The 13419-nt window shown below is 51.0% G+C and overlaps 1 non-coding gene across 1 annotated transcript; it reads right to left on the reverse strand.

Annotated features, from left to right (window-relative positions):
* Positions 1-9098: 9098 nt before the first annotated feature.
* Positions 9099-9171, reverse strand: Trnaa-agc (transfer RNA alanine (anticodon AGC)). The gene has a single exon. It is a non-coding gene; the product is annotated as a tRNA-Ala (tRNA).
* Positions 9172-13419: the final 4248 nt, after the last annotated feature.

Here is a 13419-nt window from a genome sequence, read left to right on the forward strand (position 1 = left end):
TGAATAATTTGGCAATCCGGTATTCCTGCCCTCGACCGCGTTAGAGGCTAGCTCCAGCTAGCTGGCTAGGTTGGATGCCAGAGGCGGCTTTCCATCCATCCAGCTAGCCCTATCGATCATGCGCGATCGACGGGACGTTCGATCTCGCGGACCCACGCCCGAGGTGTGGACTGCCGGCCGGGAGCAGGTCGCGGTCGACATCGAGATGATAAAATTGATTAATGATTTTTAATCGATTCGATGCGGGAGCAGTCCGAGGATCAGCGCTAAGGGCGGCCAACGAGCTGCCCCTTAATAGGCACCGTGGTGGCTCTATCGGGGTGGCTCGATCGACGGTTGATGGGAGTGCTGGGCGAGGGCAGCAAAGCGATCGTTTTGCTTCGACAGCTAACGACCGTTTACATCGCGACGCGAGAAATGGATCAGTTATCGAAATGGGATCAACTCTAATCGATTGTCGGATTGTTTTTATTGCCCCCGTTCGGGTTTGGAAGGGCAGCGAAGCAGCAACGATCAGGCAGGAAAACCAGGACGCGAGTGGTGCGTGTTTTTCTTTTTATTTTTCCACCCGCTTCGGCTCAAACTGGGAACGAGTTTTTGAGCCAGCCAACCCGCCCCAGCAGAAGCTCGCGTTCCAGTGCACCGAGGGTGAGGTTAGAACCGGGTTTCGTAGCGACAACCAGCGAGCCGTGAACTGTCAAAAAGGTGGAAGTGCATCATTTACCATTGGCTGCCGTTCTCCTCGTGCGCGCGCGATACAGCGAAACAAATGATTCACCACACGAGCCAGCGGCCCTAGCCTGGAGCGTCTTCCGAACGGGGTAGGACCGTTTCTCATGTGCTTTATGAGCCTGAAACGATTACATCCGCTTAGGGTCGGTACGAGCGAGCTCTCGGTAGCTTCCTCGGAGTGGAACCGGCTTGGAAACGCAAACCACTAATCGAGCATGGCTGGCTGGGTCGCTGGCTTGGTGTGCCTTTTGGCGATTCGAGTGCCACTGGAAAACGACAAAAAAACAAACAAGAAAAACAAACAACACAAACTGCTTCCGGTTGCCCAAAACAACGACTCCGGTGTCGAGCGCGATGAAAGCACCGTTCCGGGTGGCTTGGCGCAAGTTGCCACCCCCATGGTCGGGAAATTAAAACCAGCGCGTAAGCTCGCGTAAAAATGATCCCGCCACTGTCAAACCGTCAGGTGGATCGTCCGGGTTCGGTAATGAACCATAAATCGCAGGCCGTTTTTTATTCGCCGGCTTCGATAAGGCGAGTGCAGGCGCGCGTGAGAGCGGCTCGATTCTTATCTGCAGCCAACAAATTACGGTCCCATTACGGTGAACACGGTGAATCCCCTTTCGGTATGGATTGCCCTCGAGTGGTTTTGTTCGACTGTGGCTTCGTCCCAGCTGTCTGGCGTGGATGGCTATCGTTTCAGCTGCCGTCAACGTCAATTTCTGCTGCGCTAACCTCCAGCGAACCTGCGGTCGCGGTCACGCCACATGACTTCGAATGGAGCGGTATGGTTTTCGAACTCGCTCCAGCACGATCCCTGTTGTTGGTCAGCGGTGTGGTGAAACAAAAACTAAAACACCCTAATAAAGCCATTATTCGAAATTAATTTTCCGGAACACCGGTCTCTCGGGGGGCGGAAGGTTTCCTTATTTTGCAGACAAAATTCAACGCACGGAACGCAAAGCCCCCAACAAATCGATCGCAAACACAAAACGTAAGGACTAATCAAGTCACCTCTTCGCTTGAATTATCGATTTCCAGCTCGGAAGCTCACTGCACAAAGGAAAAGAAAGAATAGAATGCAAAAGAAAGCGTCTCGGAGGCATTCACCGCACGTTCCCGCGAGGAGGTGCACTTTCATTAGCATTATTCATGCAGTCACACCTCACCCTCATTACGAAAGGGTGTCAGCATAATGGATTAGTGGGGCTTTGTGTAACCGGGTGGTAAAGTTCTTTACCTTTACCTACACATCGCCTTATTAGAGGCTTATTAGAGGCAAACCTCGATCAGTTCTTGCATAAAACTACAAGGGTGGGAATTAAGCCGGAAGAAAAGCCGCATTTTTATTTTCCATCCCCTACGCGGATACACGTGTTTTTTTGTTTATCATCCAGCCAGTATTTCCGATGGGAAATGGCTCGAACGAAATGCTGCATGAAAAGCAAACAAAAGCTTTCCCGCGAACAGCTATTGGCGCGATTGTTGGCGAGGCTCGTTTCGGTGCTGCACCGCAAAGTGCATTTTTCAAACGAGGCACCATTTGGCGTGAGGGAAAAAAAGCAAATAACACACGAAACAAACACCTCATCCTAATCCGAACGAGTCGTTCCTCCGGGTTACAGGGTGAGCCTGGAAATGGCATCGTACTCAACGTGCCTGAGCAGCAGCAGCAGCAGCATACGAGACTGCCACGGTAGGACATTTATTGTTGATTTATGCTGCACAACCCGATCGGTGGATGCACGCTGCCGCTGATTGGAATGTCCTGAAACCGGCCCGGCACCGGTTCGTGTGCAAAGTGTTCAAAGAATTCGAGAGCCCTTGACGCCATGGTACCGAACGAGCCCGTAATCAGCGAACTGCCGCTTGGCAACCGAATCCGAAACCCAATCCAATCGCTGGCACAGGTTCGCGCACGTGAAAACCGGCTGGCGCCAGGTGTGACGAGTGATCGATGAATGGAATAATTAATTCAAAATAATCACCATTGCATATTCATTCGGCAAATGCGTGTGTTTATTCATCGGACTGCGTCGGTGCGCCATTGTGCTATGGAGACGCCTTTCCGGGGAGGCACCAGGCGCATTAATGGATGGGGCTTCGGTTTTTTTATTGTGCTGTTGTTGCTTTGCTTTGTTTCACTGCTTCCAGGGTTCGTCTTTGAAGGGCTGGTGATCCGGATCCGGATCCATAGCGAACAAGTGGAAACTCGTACACCTGGGGCGATTCCCCCTAATTATGCTTGTTACAATTTTTTCCTGCCTTTGTCCGAGCTTCGGATGGGTTGCATAATAAATAGAAAGCGTTGTACCAACCGAGACGGCCATCCCATTCCGGGTCCGCCCGGTCCGGTTGCTTTGATCGGATTCGGGATTCCATTAATGCGAAAATCAATATTGCGGATTTGCTGCGCATTTCGCCCGCGGCCCTGCAGTCAAAGCGGGGGCAGACTCTCGCCCTTTTTCGGAGCAGACATTTCCAATCGGAAATTAACGATCACGGCATGGCGGCCGTGGCGGCAAGTGAGTATCGCAATTTTATGGTTATGTTTTGTGTGTGCCGGAGCGGATATTCCGCGCCGGCACTCAGCCAATCAGCAATTGTAATTGAAGTGATGGTAGCGAACCGGCGATGATGCATGATGCGCACTCGTGTAAGGGAAGCGTGCGAGTTTTTTCTTTCTCGCCTAAAACCATCCTCGAGCAGATTTCTGTAAGCAATTTCATTAACCCTACCGCCAATTGGGGATGCACTTGTCGGCCGCACAGACGCAACCCGTCGTCCACTCGATCGCTCGCGAAATGGGCTTTTCGTGACGATAAAACCAGATGGAATGGCACGGTTGGGTCACAGTCCGGGTCAGATTTGTGATGCGGGAGTCCGATTCGGCCACCAGGTAACTCTTGGCACGTGAGTAACGGCTCTAAACTTCCACGCGCATAACTTTTAAAAGCCAATCCGTTTCGCAATCTTGCCCGGTGGCGATAAATGAACGACTCCGAGCGAAAAACCGTTGGTTGGGGATGCAAAAAAAAAATATCGCTCCCGCCCGCTAGGTGGAAAACAAAACGGCTCTGCTACGGGTGGTGTAGTTTCGGGAAGCACGCCTCGCGGAAGATAAACCTGTTAAGCGAATTTATGTTAATTGAAAGAAGATTAAACGCGATAAGCATCAAAGCGTGTGCTGGAAACGCCTGCCAAAAGCCACCTGGTGCGTTGTGTGAGAGAAAGAAAGGGAGAAAAAGAGATAAAGAAATATCACAGCCTGGCCCAGGAAGTACAAGAAAACCCCGGGCAGACAGGCGGACACGATGGACGATGGTCATATTTCGACGCAAACCAACGATGAAGAGAACGCCAACGAATCGGGGTGGGCGTTTGAGCTGGCCCACCGATAAGGCCAGCGGGCTCCAAAACCCTCGGATAGGCCAATAATAATAGTAATGATAATAGTAACACTAACGATCGGGACGCACCGCGGGAGTTCGCCCGGAATGGAACGACATAAACCGGGCGATTGATGGAGGCAATCTGCGACAAAAAGGCGCGTGAATGGCATAGGTGGCAGCATTGTGGTTAGGCGTTCATTAGGAAGGTGAAAATAAATTTCCCCACCAGCCAAATGATGATGACCATAACTCACCGTTCTCGCGCCGCAACACGCACGCAAAGCATAAGACAAACAAATGAGACCGATCATGCAAATAAGCCCGGCTCGGGGAACCCTCAGGCCGATCGGTTCGGCTGATGGATGGGTGTACGTTGGCCGCTGGCGCGTTCATTATGGCACATTTTGTCGTGTTTACGCGGGTTAAAAATGTCGCCGCGGCGTGGGCCGAACCGAGAGACAGTTAGCATAACTAAGGATGAGCTTTTTTTATCGAAGGTTTATATCAACGACCGACTCGGGTCGGTGGCTTTCTTTCCCAGGAACATACGTTTCATTCGATATGGGAATGATGGGAAAGATGTGGAGAATTTAGCTGAGCACTAGCACCGGTTTGCGGCTAGTTTCTGTTGTAGTCGTTTGTTTTTAGCACGTGCTTAAGACACACCCAGGTACATGGGACGCATCTCAAATGGGTAATGCATTCCTGCCGGTCGATCACATAAATATCCACCTCGAAAAAAAAACATCCTTTCGAACAGCAAATTTATCGAACGCTGCGGTTCGTCGACCCACTCTCCAAAAGCTCTCCCATCGCGAGATGCACATAAAGATGGTTTGCTCCGTTTTAGAAATACAAAGCCACAACCCTACTTTTTCTCCAGGCCGAACCCTAAACCGGTGAACGGAAAAGTTCCATCCCACCCATCGCAGGGTGGCAGTTCTACTCCCCGATTATGATCGCGCTTATTGTCGACGCCTTTTGGGCCAAAGCGGCTACCGTCTAACCTGCTACCCAGCCCAGCCAGCTCGATAGGTCGTAAACTGCTCCAATTCTTCCGCCAGAAATTACGCGTCTAGAAGGTAATTAGAATTTAATAACCGGAAAATGTGTATGTTTAGTGCTGAGAGAGAGAGAGAGAGAGAGAGGAGCCCAAAGATCGTATGTTAGCGAGCGAGAAAGAGTGAGGGATCATTTAGGGGTCGGAATTATTGGGGCTTCCAATTTTATACCCCTGGCCGGGCGTCAGGGCGATGTTTTAGTAGTGCTGCTTTTATGAGCCCGGTACCGAGCGCAATATGATCCGCCGGTTAAGGGTCCCCCGTCTGGATCGCCAGACTGGAGAGTTATGTTTAGCGAATCCGCCATCGGAGAATGGCTTTATTAGTGTGCGGATGGGCGGAAGAAAAAGTGGGAACAGCAACGGCCATTGTTTTGCTGTTTTATGTTCTAAATTGTTAAAATAATATTACTTGATTTAGTTCGCCGATTGCGCCGCACGTTGGTGGCCGTCCACTGGATCCCTGAACTGAAGGCTTGAAATGAGGGAGCTCAGATCAACGCGCCAGTTCTCGGTCTCGGTCTGCCCTCGTTCGGTAATTGCCCTTGCGGTTGCGGGAAAAAGAATTTAAAATGTAAAAATGATAGCGCAATGTTTATTCATCGACCGACGGGACTTGAGCGGGAACCGGGCTCGTGGGCTTTTTGTCGGCTTTTTCGGCTGGCCGGCGTGGGGTTTTCCGTCGACCGCGAGTTGTTCACGGCTCAACGACGTTGCGTTCGCGACTCGCCACGCGGACCCTACACGATGCGTGGGACACAATTCTGGCGCGTGAAGGTGGCCGAAGACAATGAGCATGGGTAGGTCGGGAAACACCTCGTTCTCCTCGGTGACCGGAAATGGCCGGATGCGCTGGACTGCAGGTTGGTCCGACCGGCCCTGTTCCGGTTCCGGTTCGATGCGTGCCCAGCTGCGGCCCCAGCGAGGGCAACAATGGCTATGGAAAATACTGCCTTATAATTACTTACTTATCTGTCAAAGATATGATACGCCGTGGACGTCCAACCCCTGCTGGTTTCGTTTGTGTTTATTTTGGGTCTATTCTTCTCGCTGTTCTCTCTCTCTCTCTTTTGCTCCTTCTATTTCCATTCAGCTTGACGAAAAAAACACCACCGTTCCCAGCCGTTCGGGTGGCTGACGAATGGGTTCCTTTTAGTAATTTCGGTGCGCTAATTTCGGTTGTGCCGGCCGAAAGTGAGAAAATAAATGGGAAGTCGTTTGCGGACAGGCTGATTGAGATTAGTCCACGCTTTCGCACAATGACCATCCCGGGGCGTGGGCTTATCTAGTGTTGCTGTAGCCGGCGTTGTGTTACATGGCAAAGTATTGCCGACACCGATCACGGTCGATAACACCGGCCAGGGGATCGTGTGTGCCACGAGGGTGTCGCCCGAGGTACATTAATCGTGCTGGAAATAATAAACTTTTACAATTCAATTGTTCCCCAGCCAGTTGCTTTTTTTTTAGGCTATCTGTTTATTCCAATTGCTTTAGGGTCGGCGATGTTTTTGGATCAAATACACAAACAAAATTGGCTAAACCCGCCCTGATCTGTCTCAGCACACTATCAGTTATGTCTTTTTTCTTTACAAGACTTCCTTAAAAGACAGCTCGCCAGCAGCCGGTTGGAAAAAAATCACAGAAGTTTCACAAAACAGTAAAAGATCAAATTTGGCATACGCGTAAAGACGAGAAGGATCTAATGAGTTATCTTCTGGTTCATCATCTGCTATCAAATGGCGATTATTGAATGCGAAATGTGACGTCAAATGTCTTTCGCTAAGCCGCGAAGGCGAAGGAGTCTTTCTGTCGTTTCAGGACCAGATGAAGACAATCTGATGTCGTGAGTCATAAAAGCTCTGATGGCAACAAATGTATGATAATTCATTCATTTTATTTTAATACTAGTACTGGCGCCTCAATGCCTAGAAAACAAATAAAGCGCGTGCATTAGATGGTGCTTCACAATGGAACCGAATCTCGGTGTGTTTTCAACTACATATCGTTCGCAGTGGTGAATAGCTCAAAGGACGATTTTCATGAAGACATGTCAGTCCAGTAGCGCGGTGTACATTTCCCAAATGCACCACACAGATTCAATCCGAGCACCGTGACGTGATGCCTCGAGAGATCCATCCGCAACGATTCGCTCGACAGATCGTTCGCATTGCTCGGCCCTTGGGGCAGTGGCGTCAGTTTGTGATGAGTGAAAAACCTCCCTTCCGTGTGGGGTGAATTCTTTCCATCCCCCCCTGGGTGGCTGCCTCGGGGGTATGTAGGCCGGTGCACTTCATCGGACGTGGTGTCGTTCGATCGATTTGGCAATGTTTTCATTTAATTTGAAGCTCTTTACTGCGTTTTCGGTTGCACGTGCAGGAGACAGGGGCATAAAAGCAAAAAAAAAAGGAGAATGGAAGAAAGGAATCCTCCGGATTGAGCCAGGCCGGTCGAATTTTCCCGAGCCCCGGTAGGAATGTCGTCCACCGACCGAGCAAACAATTATTCGAACGCAAGCTCAACACACCCGGCGTACGTTGAAATGAGTCCAGTTCGAGCGAGTGATTGCTTCATTGACTGACGGGTTTTCGAACGGTTCCGTACGTACGCCGGCTCACCGGCGAGTCCTTGCCGAGCCTTGGAACAATGGACCCTACCAAACGCCATCCAAACGGGGGCCATTGTTGTTGGTGCATCGGATGCATTCCTACCGAGCCGACCGGAACGCATCCGTTCGCATCCGTTCCGTTGCGTGGTGAGGTTTTGTGGTAATTGAGCGTGTTCCCTCGCACCGGGCGAGCTTTGAAGTTGCACACATGAAAGCCATCGTCGCGGTGGATCGAATGACAACGTGGGCGGAACGGATGGCGCTCACGCAGGCCCACGTTCGTACCACGCTGCGATCGTTGATTGGCGAAATTAATTACTCACCCGTACGCCCAGCACCGAGTAACGATATGCCTGGTGTCCGTTTTGGGGAGTGAAGGCATCACGCATCCTTGCGACCGGGTGGGTTCTTTTTTCCTTTGGATGCTTGCAAGACTTGTTAAAAATCAATACGATAACTATCGTTTGTCTTTGGTGTCTATATTACGCCGTTTTGCTGTCTTGTAGGGAGTGCGCTGGAACGCCTCATCGCTGCTCTGTCACGTGAAAGCGGATTTTTGCCCATTTCATGGGGCAGTTTTTTTTTTCGATGATGAAGAACGACAGCCGAAACCACCCACCCACACGGTGGTGTGATATTTTCCGCCGGATTTCTCCGATATAATGCGTGCGGGTTGACCACCCTTATTCCGGCATTGTGAGGTTGTTGGTTTTTTCGTGCCTCCGGCTGTGGTGGTGGTTGATTTTTTTTTTTCGTTACGTTTTCCCCATTCCCAAACCTCGCTCGAGGCAACGCTGGTCATGTGGAAGCGATTTCGCGGGTTTGGTTCGCTGACGGTTGTTTACCATCGGCCATCGCCGTCTGAAAGTTGGGCTGCGTATGGCATGGTGCTTCAAAACGGGTGCAGCGTCGGCGACCGGCGGCAGTGCCAAATCCTTTGATGTGGTTTCACAGATGGCTGCCTCTTTTTAATTGTATGGAAAATTGCATCACTCGGTTGGCGCCAGACAATGGACCGGGATGGTAGCAGATCCTGGGAATGCGTTCGTGTTCTGTTGGGGGTTTTGCTGAGCAATAAAACTCGCTTCTGATCCGTGTGAGGGATCCGATTCACATGCAGCTACCATTTGTAAAGGGATTACAGGATGCGTTTAAGGACGTGCCGATCTATCGGAAAATGTTTCGATATACCGCTTCTGAGCTGATGTTTCAACGTTCAAATTGTTTTTGACGAAAAGAAATTCATTAACTCATGTAGAGTCGTCGTTAGAAAAACAAAAAAGCTCCTTGAGAAAGGACTCTATTTTACTGGAGATGCCGGGTATCGATCCCGGTACCTCTCACATGCTAAGCGAGCGCTCTACCATCTGAGCTACATCCCCTGGTACTAAAGCACTGTCAACCATTTTTTAAAACCCACTCGATCGACCCACATTCACTCGATCGCAGTCGATACAATTTAACGCAGCCAACCAGAGCCTAGCGGTGCAGTCGAGCGAAAGTAGCCCCTTCTCACGCTTGAGATCAAGCTCGTAAAAGCTCGCGCCTTGGAGGGGGTTCGATCGAGCTGTACACCACCCCGAACCATCGATCGATCGTGCATGGCGTCGTGAGCCACCCCTTCATTAATAGGCGAGTGAGCACACATCGTCGGGCAGAAATCGCGTCTCTAAACGCTTGCATTCCTCGCAATCGATCAGTGTTACACGACTCCGCTCCGATAAATCAATGCTCACACCGGGCTTCCACCGGTTCAGGATACGTCAGATTTATCCGAGCCAGCGCGTTCGATCAAGCTCAAAAGGAGAAGATGCCGCAAAAGGTTGCCGGGCGCACATCTATTCTTGCGAGCATCTATTCCCTCAGTCAATTCCAATAAATCCCTGAGAATACCCACCGCAGTGCGTGTGCGGAGAATCCAGATATCCTTGGCAATCATTTATCAAGCCTAAAAGCGTTCCTTTCCCGCGCCGGCGGCATTCGGTGAGCCATCGCGCAGGGCTTCCATTATTTATCCCCCATCCCGGGGATGGCTAAGCGACCGGTGGGGCGACTCCATAAATAATCGTTAGTAGATTTTGGTGACAACTTCGGCGCTTTGATTGATAGGTGGCTGATGAAGAGGACGCTTTCGGAGTCGCAGTTGAAAAATTCCGTCAGTCCGTTGCGGCTCTGCGAAGCAAGGCACACGAGACGATCGTGGGGAAGCGAGACCGAACGCAGTCGCCGATACAATAAAAATGTTATTACTCCGTCATAATTTATCGCGCTCGCCGTTTCCGTTCCGAGCGACTTTTTTTGTTGTCCCAGCTTGCCAATGAGTTGCAGGCTTCGACGGGTTTATGAATTATGGAGCGATTGTTTCGCCCAGCAGTTTCGGTTAGAAGAACCTCGCCAAGATGCCGTTGCGGATCTAAGCGTCTTGAATGATGCGTCTTCAGTTTCTTTTCTTTTTTCTGCGCCAGCATCCACCGATTTCAGCACTATTTTATCAGTCATCAGTCGACCGGGCACGGAACCATGGTGCAAAATCCACACAACATTAAACAAAAGCCACGGGAAGGCACCCGCCACGTTGGGTCGGGTAGTAAACGCTGCTTATTATTGCACGTGTAATTTATGGCTATTTATTTCAACTAATGACATAATATACGAAATGAGTTATGGCAGATGTCTGGCGTAACGAAGCTTGCTGGCCGTGCAATCGACCCGCAACGGTTTTTACCTGCAACCGGTGCATTCAGCAAATGAAGCAGCGCCACGCAAAGTGCGAAATAGCAACCCCTGCTGGGGTGCCATTGCCGGCAGCCCAGCAAAACCCACCCCCCATGGGGGGAAAAGCAAGCCGTAATGGCCATTCGGTGGACGGTTCGCATGCTGTCATCGGACGCTTTTTACGCCCCTGCCACAGGTTCCAGGTGAACCCTAGACGAAGCCGGTCGCTCTCTTAAAGGGAGCAACATTGCAACGCCACAATGTGTTGTGTTTGGCGCTCGGTTGCACTGCAGTGTCGGCACAACCACCGAAATGTAGAAAACCTTCTCCCCAAAGGAGCAAGATTGCTGTGAGAGATGTGTGTTGAGGAAAAAAAAATATAATAGAACTCGCTCGATGCGATGCGATCCGACGAAACGCGGTGGGACAAAGTTTCGAGCATCTGTGACCCCCGGGTTTCGGACGACCGGTACCATCTTGCATCGGTTCTTGCATCGTTAACGCGAGCATGTGACCATACCGCACACCAACGCGAAGACGCAACTCCTTCGCAGCACGGGTCCGTATCCTGCGTGCCACCATAATTGCCTCTTCTTGCGCAACGGCTGGTGCGAAACCTGTGGCTGGCTGACTTCCATCCTGCAAAAGGCTCCCGCAGGGAGCCAACCCCCAACATAATCAGCCTTTATGTATCACCATAAAAAGCGAGAGGAAGCCTGTTCGAGCCGCGAGACCCCGAGAAAGGGTGAAACTGTTGCCGGTGCGATAATAACGCGTCGTCCGTGTGTCCGGAGCACCGTGTGGGATCGCTGTAAACAGGCCATTATTTTTGTGCACTTCGCAGTTCGTCTTCACGCGGCCCTTTTTGCCGAAGGTGTGCGTAGAGCCCTGCGGTTAGGTTCGCTTTCTGACTTATTCCGAGGTTGGCTAGGGGGGCGTTTTTTTTTGAGCAGTGAGTATTAATGCCAACCCGTCCGTAATAAATCGCTCTCAATGAGGCCGGTCCCACCGGGAATCGGACACACCGGGTGATCAATATTGACCCGGTGCTCGATGTGGTCCAAGTTTGATGGGATTCGAGCTTCTTTCCGGGGGCCTCGTAAATGGAGCCTTCCCAATCTGGCAGCTGGCAGTTGCGAATCCGAGCCAACGTTCCGATCTATCCGATTGTCCTGGAGGGAATAGCCTTCGCAGACTCTGCTCACGAGAGCAACCGGAGGTTTTGGCAAAAATCAACCACCAAAAACCCTTATGCTAGCCTTCAACTTTTGCTTCACGGCTCCTGGCGCACGGCACATGCTAAGCTGATTAGACGTATTAGGAATTTCCTGTGTTTAATTTGTGCTACGTGCGAAACTTCTGTTCGACTGCAAGCGCCACACGCTACCACCCGAACGAACCCTTTGCCCTCCAGGTCCCTATGGGCGCAGTGGAAGGTCGAAACTTTTGCTCTCCAAAAACGCCCGCCCTTTGCGGCTTGCGTTAAACGAAGGGCTACGGCTTGAAGCAAAAAGGGCTTCCCTCGTGCATGGCACGGAAGCGCAAGGATAACTCATTATCGGGAATTATCGGAGCCGTGATATCGTTATCCGTACCGAGCGTGGGTGGGGTTGCGTACGTGACTGATTTATTCGACCGATGCCTTTCGAGCTGACGGTTGGGGCGAGATTACTTGCCTGGTTTATGGCTACCAAGCCCGACGGTGGCCATCGATATCGTATTTACAGTAATAATGGAGCACGGAATTTATTCACCTCGGGCTGCCAGCTCCCGACTGTGTTTCTGGCGGAGCGCAGATTAATTAGCGTCAGATCGGACCAAAGTGCGTCTTCTAGACGGTAGTTGAAGGACGGCACGAAATCACCTCACCGAGCCATTTCTAGAGGCCTTCTGCTCGAAAATTCAAATCCCAAAAGGCACTCGGACACCATCGTCGAACGGAATGAAGGGCATTAACAAAAGGCGTCTGACGAGGCGCCTTTCGGTCGTCCAGCTGCAGTCCGAGTGTTTAGGACGAGAACATGGCCGCGATCCAATTAAAATGGCCGTCCTTCTGTTGGCTGCGATGACGATGCGGCCATAAGTGCCACAAGACCGCACCAAAGTTCGCCGGAGCCTGAAATTTACGGAGCAATTGTAGTGCACTAATCAACTCAATAAATACACTCTAGCCTCATTATCCGGCACCCGGGTCGGGACGGAACTCTTCTTCGTGGAAATCGCGGCCATTCCAACAGCGTGCAGTAGCCACGGATGGGTTTTTGAGCTGACGGAAGAGCAAAACCCTCCGGGCGAGGCGAACCGGTCCGCGAACCACGCGAAGGATGGCCACCGTTGGGTTGAGAAAAACAAAACCCCCATCCACCGGACGCGCGGCAAAGGTAATTTCGAAACCGAAAAGATGCAAGATTCTAACGACCCGAGAAGGCTTGAGAAGGGAAGACAAAAAAAAAGAAAAAGAAAAAGAAAAAAAAGCACACCACACGAAAAGGCTTGACAACTTAATTCCGTCCTAGTGATGATGTCTAAATTAGTGTGAATTTATCTCACTTGACGCTCTCGCCAGTGGACCGTGCGGTGCCCTCGATGGGAAACGGCGTGTCTTTTTACAGGATGCATGTTTCTTTCGATTCAGTCAGCCATTGGGTGGTGTTTTTCTGTGTTTTCTCTCTCTCTCTCTCGCACCCTCTGGCGTTTGTCTCTTCGTGTCTCATCGCGAGTCTTCCAGCCTGATTTAATAGTCATGGGGAGCGAAGACAAAATCCAGCCCCAAAAACGCTCCCCGTTTGGGCTTAGGTGTTTATGGGAGGGCGCACGGGTCCGCGATCCGATCGATGAAACCGAAAACATGCAAAACATTTATTTTCTGGCCCTGGCCCGAGTCCATCTGCCGGGCCGCCCGCGACACACGGAAA

This window comes from Anopheles nili, chromosome 2 (genome assembly GCF_943737925.1).
Source record: "Anopheles nili chromosome 2, idAnoNiliSN_F5_01, whole genome shotgun sequence".
NCBI classification, from domain to species: Eukaryota; Metazoa; Arthropoda; class Insecta; order Diptera; family Culicidae; genus Anopheles; species Anopheles nili.